We start from the raw sequence: 11,274 nt of genomic DNA, 5'->3' as shown, positions 1-11,274 counted from the left end.
TTCCCTTGACCGACTCCGTTGCATTGACCACTAATAAACAACCATACACTTTGAATCGTTTACCTTCCCTTAATACCGATCCCTTTCTATTCCATTCCCTTCCTGCATTGGGAGTAGTAGCACGCGAGTGCATAGTCGACGTGAACGGACCCTACAATAGCCAAATAACACCTTGGCTGGGCGTGGAGTAAGCTCCGATTACCGCTCATCGGAGCCTACGCAATCTACCCCGTAACATTTTGGTGGCAGTGGTTTTGCCCGTCGACCTACTCGTCAGTGCAGTGCTGCATGTTTTCTACGAAAGTGTTGAGTGCTCAAAATTTCTAACGCCGTACCAATCAGTGATAGCCGTGTTACGAACGAACTCTGGGCCACAAAGTACTGTGACAGGCACACAGAACCTATTCAACTCGCCACGGACACAGGCTCTGCAAAGAGTCCCTAATTTCAATAACTCCGTCACATCTTGGTACTATTGAAATTCATCGATTGATACGACATCGAATAACTGTGTAGCGGGTGAAAATTTAGTGCGATAGCCAAGTTAAGCCGCACACCGCATCTGAACACATCACTTTTCGAACCGACAAATATCGAATGGACCCTTCCCGCTCATTCGGACTCCTGCAACCCTGTTAAAAAGAGAATCTGGACCCGAAAGTGGCATCGCCCTAAGACCTGGATTACCACACTTATTTATCAACACGCCACGGAGTACCTCATCTATACCCTCCTCGTGCCGACGCATGACGTGTATCGCCTCTTCAAGTTTCACCTGCGTCCAGCTGCCTACAACCATGCTGTTCTCTGTTTTTGCGTTCTCCTTCGCCCTGTATGTCTATTCTAAGTCTTAGTGCTAAGTTGATATTTTTATTCCTATACTTGCAATACCCTGCTTAAATTGACGTGGCACCAATTAACGAAACCGGTTCAAACTTTTGGTCAGTAAAAGATGTCTTGCCGACAATCCCCCCTTTTGACGGCCACAACATGCCCTTTGACTCATTTGTAGAACAATTACGTCACGTAGAGACTCTTATAAAAGCTTCGGATAAAATGACCTTCGCCAAATTTGCGCAATCAAAGGTTACAGGCCCCGCTTCCCAATATTCGATAGGCATTAACTGCAATGACGTCGAGGACCTAATGACTGCCCTTAGCCGAGCATACCGCCCGGATATCCCCATACGCCAGCTATCTGCTCAATTAGATAGAATTACACAACAACCATATGAGCGCATTATAGATTACTCGTGCAGAATAAGAGCAATATCAAAAGAAATAAGCACAGCGATCATAGCCAAACACCCACCAGACTTAGCAACGCTTCGACTGAACGATCTAAAGAAGGATACCTCTAGATCGTTTATTAGAGGGCTTCGGCCAGAATTGGAGTGGAGAATCGCTACTATCAGACCATTACCAACCTTCGAAACTGCCGTCAGCATCGCCGAAGGTGAAGAAGCCGAGCTAATTAACCGTCAGATATAATTCTCTGCACATTATTTTACCCCCTCTACACCCATGTGTCTGCCGTTACCCCCCCATAGTGCTCCTCCGTCTCAGGTGCCCACCGTGGCCTCCTCTATCCCCCCCCCCCCCCTGATGTCATTGCCCACACGTGGTTACGTTTATCAACCAGCGCCTCGTACCGAACCCGGAACCTACGCCCAAGCGCTCATAACAGCTTCAGCTGACCCTCCACTAATTTCGATCGACACCCCCGAGCTAATAAAAATATCTACATTTATTATTGACACCGGTGCAGACGTCAACTTGGTCAAAGAAAGTTCCGTTAGGCCCCTCGTACGACGAACAACCGACAAACGTTTGACGCTGACTGGTATAACGGACAAAAAGACGCAAACTATCGCAAAAACGGAAATACGTTTTAATAATAAATCCCATACCTTTCACTTGGTCCCTGACTCGTTTCCGATTCCGCATGACGGCATCTCAGGCCAGCCCTTCTTACGAAAGAGAAAACAACTATTTCTTTCAACTCGAACTCGGTGATGCTTGGATCCTCATTGCCAATCCACTTTGATAAATTCGATGAACCCTCGTCCGCGCCCGAAAAAACGCGCGTAATTACAATACAGGCCCGTACCGTGAAAGCCATCCCACTAATAGTTGCGAACCCAGACACTAAAGTAGGTTACCTTAAACGCATCGATTTAGGCAACAATGTTCTATGTGGTGAAGCGTTAGTTGAAAACCAGAACGGCATCGCTTACTCGTACGCGTTCAATTGTAACGAATCTGCCGTAGAGATAAGACCCCCAACAGTAACCCTAGACGAGTTCGACGAGCCACTGAGTACAGTCATGCCCAACGCTACGCATACTGCATCGAGTAACCACCACAGCGATGCCCGCGCCAAAACCCTCGTTTCGCACCCAGGCCCTCTCCTCAGCAACTCATTAATTCTTTCTGCCGCCAAGCGTACATCGCGACCGACTAATAATCCCCCCTCTTGCCCCATCCAGTCCACTGACCTCGCGCAACTGCAATCCGATCCTCCTATCCCTGACGACAGTACACCCTGTCCCGGTGCCGCAACAGTGCTCTTGACTGACAGTAGGTCAGAAAGATTGGACGTCCTAAAGAGCAGCGTACATCTTGATCATTTGAATGAGACCGAAAAACGATCTATATTTAACCTCGTAACAGAATTTAACCATCTGTTTTATCTCCCAGGTGATAAGTTAGGCCCCACCAATTTATCTCATCACACTATCCCCACGACGGACAATACGCCTATTCATACCAAACAATACCGTTTTCCCAAAATTCACAAAGACGAAATTGAATCCCAAGTTGATAAGCTACTCAAACAAAATCTTATTAAACATTCCTCATCTCCGTATAATTCCCCGGTGTGGATCGTTCCAAAAAAACCGGATAGTGACGGCAATAAACGATGGCGTATGGTAATCGACTACAGAAAACTTAACGAAAAAACAGCCGGCGACGCCTACCCCATACACGATATCACGGAAATCCTTGACCAGCTTGGCTCAGCTGAATACTCTTCCACATTCGACCTTGCTTCCGGGTTCCACCAAATTCCCATGCATCCGGATCACAGCACGAAAACTGCATTTTCGACACCTAAAGGCCATTATGAATTTTCTCGTATGCCCTTCGGACTAAAGAACACGCTTGCCACGTTTCAAAGGCTCACGGACCAAGTCCTTCTAGGCCTACATGGCAACGAGATGTTCGTATTTTTAGATGACATAGTTATTTACGCTCGAAACTTGCAAGAACATGAAATTAAATTTCGGAAATTAATGAAGCGACTAACCGCTGCTGGTTTAACTCTACAGCCAGACAAGTGCGAATTCTTGCGCAAGGAAGTCGTTTACCTCGGACACCTCATAACTGAGTCAGGAGTAAAACCTGACCCTGGTAAATTGATAGCTCTGAAAGAGTATCCTGTCCCCAAAAGTCCGAAAATGTTAGACAGTTCCTTGGCCTTTTATGTTATTACCGAAGATTAGTTCCAAATTTTGGAAAAATTGCTAAATTCCTCAACAATATAACGAAGAAGGATACCCCTTGTATCTGGACGTCCGAACACCAGTCTGCCTTTGAAACCTTACGCGATTGTTTATGCAAAGAACCAATTCTACAACACCCGGACTTCAACAAACCATTTACGCTCACTACAGACGCGTCAAAATTCGCGATAGGTGCAGTTCTCAGTCAAGATGAAGACGGTGCCGACCTACCGGTAGCATACGCATCCCGAGCCCTCAAGCCCGCTGAATTAAACTACTCGGTACCTGATAAAGAATTCTTAGCCGCCTACTGGAGTATGAATCACTTCCGCCCCACATCTATGGTCAGAAGTTCACTTTAATAACAGACCACGAGCCACTCAAATGGGTAAAAAGCGTCCAGAAGCCTAATTCCCGTTTATTACGATGGAGCTTAGAACTGGCAGAGTACAACTTCGATACGAAACAGAAGTCCGGAAAATCTAATACCAACGCTGATGCTCTGTCCAGGAACGCACCGCCCGACACCGCTCAAATTCTTCCCATAGATGCAAAACGCCCCCGTCCAACGACTGAAGCCTCTAGCGATAAACCAAAAAAACGCACTAAAAAGACTCATCAGTACCCCAAACGCCCTGGACAGACCACAGACGAGTCCACCAACCCAGCTCCGCTAAAACACCCTAAAATCTCACAACCCTGTAAGATGATATACTCCTCTGATTCCTCTGATTCCTCTGATCTCTCCGACGATGAGTTCAGCGATGAAGAAACTCCGTTGCTCAAACCCCCCATCGTTACCCCGGCACCGATCCCAGTACATCGCCAACCTAAACGCCATCGCGAAACAAATTCCTCAACAAATCCTGGGCCTCATAAAAGACCATACCTGAGCTATTTTTCAGATTCTTCCCTCAGCTCGGATGACTTACAGACCCCAGAAACTAAATTAGGAATCGATGACTTTTGTCCAGCCACGGATTTACCGGGCCCTTCTTATAGCGATTTCCTCATAGAAAGCGAAACTTTTCCTATCATGCGTAATAGACGTATCAAAGAAATAAAAGCTGACCTTTTGCAGCAAAAGGATAACTTGGCTCATTGCAAATCGGCCGACTGCCAAATGTCAAAAGGAATCGCTTCAGAACTGACAGAACGTAAATTCATAAACCGCGATCAACTTAGAGAATTCGACCCGACTGTGACTGACGTTATTTCTATGGTACATGGAAACCGGAAAATCTATAACCTAGTTACAAAGTCCAAATACAGTGACAAACCTTTGCCCCACGTTGTTTTTGATACCTTGGTCAACTTTAGGAAAATCTTGCAAGAAGATGGCGTAACATCCGTCTCGATACCATTGATAGGTTGCGGACTCGACAAATTAGAATGGAGCGCGGTACGCAGAATGATCCATTACGTTTTTAAAAATTCGAAAATAAGAATCACCGTTTACCGCCTCGACCCTCCGCTTCCTGCCACCGCGCGCCCCTGCATTACACCCCCACCCGTTTATACTAACCTCCCTGACCCTGTCCCTTACACATCTGGATTACCCCCCCGCCGCCATCTCCGAAAGGAATCGGAACGTCCGACTAAACCTGTAGCACCTCGTCCGATTCCACCTCCACCCCCACCCACTGACGTCATCATGCACCCCCCCTTGTCGGGCCTCCGCGTCCCGCTAGGAGATACCCCCCCGCTACTTCCAGGCCGACGAACCCTTCCTTACACTCCTGTTCCCCCCCCCCCCCCCCCCCCTCGCCCCTCCCGCCCACCGCTGATCACGACGACAGTTCCGACTTGCTCACGGACGCTGAATACTATACGTGCACTCAACAATTCGACTCTCATATGGAAATTACTGACCACAACCATGACAGTGCTCTCAACACTAACGATGATCAAATTAATGACCCTTACGGTTTCGCATATTTTATTGACAACTTGGACGACATACCAGTATCGGACAATGTTAAAGATACCAATGATGGACTTCTGATGCTCAAAACCAACTATGCGCACTTCATATCGACAGACTGCGCTTGGATCAAGGGTATACCAGCCCAACTTGCCGGCAAGAATATCGTTGACCCAAAGATAGTAATGAAGCCTCGTCCGCGAAAATTTGATATCATTGAATCTAAGCACAATAGTCGACGTATTTTCACCCTAGTATTGAAAACAAAAAGCTCGGATAAAAGCAACTTATACGATATCTTCAAGCTATTGTCCAAACTGAAAACGGCTTTAGCCGATTCAAACCTAAAGTCTCTTGCCCTCCCGATAACCGATGACAGTTTAGACGCTCTCGATCCTCGCGTTATCCAAAAACTTCTATCCTATATTTTCGCAGACTTAGGAATTCAAATCATCCTTTGTCGAAACACGACTGTCATCCCAGATGAATGTTTACGAAAAGAAATAATCAGAGAATGCCACGAATCGTCAGTCGGCGGTCATCAAGGTGTCACTAAAATATATAACCGCATTAGACAAAAGTATTTTTGGCCCCGTATGAAAGAACAAATCCAAGATTCCATAAGAACTTGCGAGAGTTGCCAAAGAAAAAAATTGGTCAGAGTAAAAACCAAATTGCCAATGATGATAACGGACACGCCTGCCGATGCATTCGACAAAGTGGCATTAGATATTGTTGGACCTCTACCCCTCACTAAATCGAACAACAAATATCTCTTGACGATACAATGCAATTTGACGAAATTCCTGGACGCCATCCCTTTACCTGATGCCACCGCCAAAACTATAGGCGCAGCATTCGCAAAAGAATACATCACACGTTACGGTGCTCCTCGAGCAATACTTACAGACCAAGGACAGAATTTTATGAGCACAGTCATCAAACAACTTTGTAAACTTTCCAAAATTAAGCAAATACGAACCACAGATTACCGCCCACAGTCGAACGGATCTCTAGAACGCAGTCACCTTGTTCTCACTGAGCACATCAAACACTACACGGATGCTGGTAAAGACTGCGACGATTACATCCGCTTTGCAATTTTTTGTTATAACACCGCAAAACACGAAGGTACTAACTTCACCCCCCATCAACTAATTTTTGGCTCTCAAGCCAGACTCCCAACATACGCGAACCCTGCCAGCGCGTATACTCGTTCCTACGATTCCTTCCTTCTAGATTTAATCGCTAATTTATCCAGCATACGAAAACACGCCGCGTCCAACCTACAACAAGCAAAGCATTGTTCCAAGACGTATTACGACCGTAACGTCAACAGCCAAACTTTCGAAGCCGGCCAAAAGGTCTATCCACTAAATGAAACCCCATCCAAATTCGACGACCATTATGAAGGAGTGTATACGATTAAGCGTATAATTAACAATATCAACGCTGAAATTTGGATTACCCCCGAAAAACTAAAATCGTTTATTTCAATACATTGAAATTGGCACAAGAAGAAAGCAATTAAAATTTAAAAAAAAAAAAAAATCAACAGCCATATGCTACCAAATTGCCTGCGATCGCGTTACATTACGTCTCATACTCTTGCATATCGTTGCAGGTGCAGTGATCTCGACAGCAAGACAGACGATTCGACTAACGTCGCGATTAAGCAACTGAATCAGAACCCGGGAATCTTCTTCGAACAATTGCAAGACCTACGTACATATAACAAAGAATGGACTTTGCTGAACTATATAGACCTCCAATATTTATTCGACCGACTTGACCAAACACCAGAATTCTTGACCATAATAGAAGGTAAATGCTCTGTCGCCAAAAACTACTGTTACACCGGCAACCATATTCAAATATTGGCTGATAGAATAAAAACCATGAAACTATACCAAAACCGAATAGAATATTTAGTTGGCCATCGCACAGGCGAATCCACTCACTCCGAACTTGCTAAATTAGCCCACCATCGCGGAACACGAGGCGCGATTAATTTCATTGGTAGCGTATCAAAATCCTTATTCGGCACCCTAGACGTAAAAGACGGAGAATATTTTAACCAACAAATTGACAACTTGTACAACGACAGTAGACACTTAGCATCCCTGCTTAACAAACAGACAAATATTGTACAGTCAACGTTGGGCGTCTACGGGAAAGAAATCAATAGCATGATAAGCCATGACCGCGAACAACATAAATTACTCACGGCCCTCTCGACTGATGCAGCTATTTCAAAAGCCTTAATCGCCAACAATACCTTCAGAACGACTTTACTTAACCGACTAATTGACCTGGACCGACACATGAACGAATACGAACTTGACCTGTCCATCTCAGTAAACGCTATCCTCTTCGCTCAAAAAGGTATCGTCCACCCTAAAATTCTATTATCAGAACAAATTATTTCCAGTCTTAAACTTATCCAGTCACTCAGACCACAAATAGAGTTTCCTATTCCAATGGATCCAAATTACGCTGAAGAACTGATTCGAATCTCTAAAATCGACATAGCGTATTACGAACCCAGACTGCTTTATGTGATATCTATTCCGTTGCTCAACTCCGAGGCCTTTGACCTGTACCGACTGCTTCCCGTCCCCGTTAGACAGACATACGACTCTGCAGATAACAAATTTGCTTACATTCAACCTGGCAGCGACTACATAGCTATAGCACTTAACCGAGCGTCGTACTTTCAAATCTCGGAATCCAAATTTAGTGAATGCATTTTATCCTTAGGAAAATTCATATGTAAGTTGACACAACCGCTTTTCCGACCGTCGACTCACAAACTCTGCGAAGTAGACCTTTTTCTGAACCCGTCCAGAAAAATTCCAAAACAATGTGATATCAGATTGACCGCATTCGATGGAACCTACTGGATGGAATTATCAACATCTAATTCTTGGATTTTCTCATCTTCCACTCCTGAGACTCTTCATACTCTCTGCCCAAATGACCAGACCTCTCGTGTCACAGTTTCAGGTTCAGGCATTATCACCCTAGACGACCTGTGTACGGCTAGTACTTCTGAAGTCACTCTCAAAACTTCGAAACGCTCACAATCTACCAAGACCCTCTCCTACGTCCCCAAAGTTACCTTGGATCTAAGTCAAGTATCCCTCAGTCTTGATTTTGATATTTCCACCGACTTATCCCTTGTTGCCATCTCACCCGTTCGCGAACCATCGCATATTAACCCCCACGATCTTGCAGTTACCAGCGTTTACCTGAATGATATACTGGAACGCTCAGCTGACCTGAGCACACAATATCGCACGCGAGATAACATGCAGCGCTTCACTACCAGCCTTGGTTATAGCGGCATCGGCCTCGCGTCCCTCTCAGTAGCTTTCTTCTGCTACAAAATCTCGTTATTTAGCAAAATCTCAAGGCTGTGCTCTTGCTGCAAATTGGGAAGGACACGACATATCCCTCACCCGCGTCGTACAAAACCCCAAATTCCTATGCGCCATGCCATCCACCACCCGCACCTAGAAATAATACCATTTCCCGATGACCTGCCTCCTCGCTCTTCGTCGCTACTCCGGACCCAATCTCAAATTGAAATGACGGAATTAAGCATATCTAGGCCGCGTAAATTGCTCCCCGAGCAGACCCTTAACAATAGCTCCGAATCACTCGAAGTCTGGCGCTAAGCCCTCCGCTATTAGCAATCATATTCTTTCATTGCCTTACTCTCCCCGTAATAATCTGCAGCTGTAATATAATCATCAGCACGTTGCATAGGTTTCGTTTATAATATACACAATATCTATCATATATGCAAATCTATCATATATACCACTACATTTATAAGATGTCATTTAAAAAAATCTCATCCAAATGTATACTAACCCACTTAAACGCGCAGTAACATCTAGGCGCTATATTTTAAGACTCCTCTTTGTAATATTCTGTAAGTGATTCAGTACGATAAGATGTCATTTATGAATTTTTTTTTTCATTCAAATGTATACTTACCCACTTGAACGCGCACTAATATCTAGGCGCTAGATTTTAAGACCTTCCTTTGTAATATTCTGTAAGTTAGTCACTACGTTTCATGGCATTCCGCTTCCTTCCGAACATCCTATTGCGTACCCTCACCGAATGTTCTTCCCTAAGGGGGGGCGTGTTACGTCCTCCAGACTTCCTATTCCTTCCCCACGCTCTTAGTTACCTTACGCTCTATAGTCTACTCTTATCGTTCGCGAGTCAGCAGGTTCTCCTGTAACTCGCGGCTAGCTTGCCTGCTACATCCGGCAAAACCAGGCAGATCCATCCCAGCACTCAAGCAAGACACCTATCCCTCTAAACCAAGACCATACCCTTTTCCCTTGACCGACTCCGTTGCATTGACCACTCATAAACAATCATATACTTTAAATCGTTTACCTTCCCTTAATACCGATCCCTTTCTATCCCATTCCCTTTCTGCATTGGGAGTAGTAGCACGCGAGTGCATAGACGACGTGAACGGACCCTACAATAGCCAAATAACACCTTGGCTGGGCGTGGAGTAAGCTCCGATTACCGCTCATCGGAGCCAACGCAATCTACCCCGTAATATGAAAAAAAATTTTTTATCTAAAATTTTTTTTTTTTAAAAGTAAATTGAAAATTATAATATATATATATATATATATATATATATATATATATATATATATATATATATATATATATATATATATATATACATATATTATACATTAATATAATTAAATATAAATACATTTATTCATACATATATATATGTATATATATTGTAACGTGGCGTTTCAGAGTCGCCCGACACAAGGGCACACAACCGCTATTATTTTTAGTTTACGCGTCCTCAGCAGGGTACTCCAACCGAACCCGATACAAAATAGGCAATAACTACTTTTAACTTATTCTTTTTTGTAAATTCTTTATTTCGCGCTTCGGCGCAAGCTAACAAGGTACTTGGACGACAACGATCCCGATCAACAAGGGACCACTAGCTACCGTTTGCAGATCTCGACGACTTCGCCTACTGACGGTCTCATCAGACTACACTGGCTACCTTGGTGCACCTTTATATACAACTGGGTTAGCATCCACCCGAACCTTCCGTATCGCCTCGACTGCCGGTGAACAGGGAGATCAAAAATCCTCCTGGCGGCCGAGGGCACCGTTTCTCGAACAGGAACCAGCTGCCAGCTCTATCGGATGCCGTAAGGATGGCGTGAAGGGCAGACCGTAGCCTGCCATCCTCCGGCTTACCGGCCTGGTGCCGGACCGACCCCAAACCACTACGTCCAGGTTGATAAAGCCATCATTCTGAGGATCGACGCTGCCTTCCTATCGGCAGGGACTAATTGTGTGGGTCGTGGTCCACGGTTTGGCCAACCGTCTGACTGCACGACCTCAGGTACAGGCAGCTAGCTACTGCCTGTACAAAAGCCGGTAGAGGTGAACAATGAGGCGTCACTCTCCATCCGGTAACTTTGGCCGAGAGGCACCCTGTGTATGCCTCTGCCAAAGAAGTCCCCGATGATAGGCAGCCTGGACCGTAAACCGAAGCGGCTACAAAATCGTACGAATTGGTGTCAACGACGAAATCGCGGGCAGCACATTACACCACATCTAGCGGTAATTTTGGAAAACGTATGACCACGCAGTAACCAATATTCGCCACAGGGGGATGGCCTATTTGCGGTGGGGGTCAACCCACCAATCAAAGAAGAAGAATCACCTTTCGACAACCGCGAGATCGGCGAGCTGAACTTCGACCTGCTATTCTACGCTTGACCTGCTGAGAGACAGCTTTGCTTTCGCATCCTGCCGATTATTCTC

This window comes from Neodiprion fabricii, chromosome 1, assembly GCF_021155785.1.
Source record: "Neodiprion fabricii isolate iyNeoFabr1 chromosome 1, iyNeoFabr1.1, whole genome shotgun sequence".
Taxonomy (NCBI): domain Eukaryota; kingdom Metazoa; phylum Arthropoda; class Insecta; order Hymenoptera; family Diprionidae; genus Neodiprion; species Neodiprion fabricii.
Note: the sequence above shows the minus strand (reverse complement) of the source record.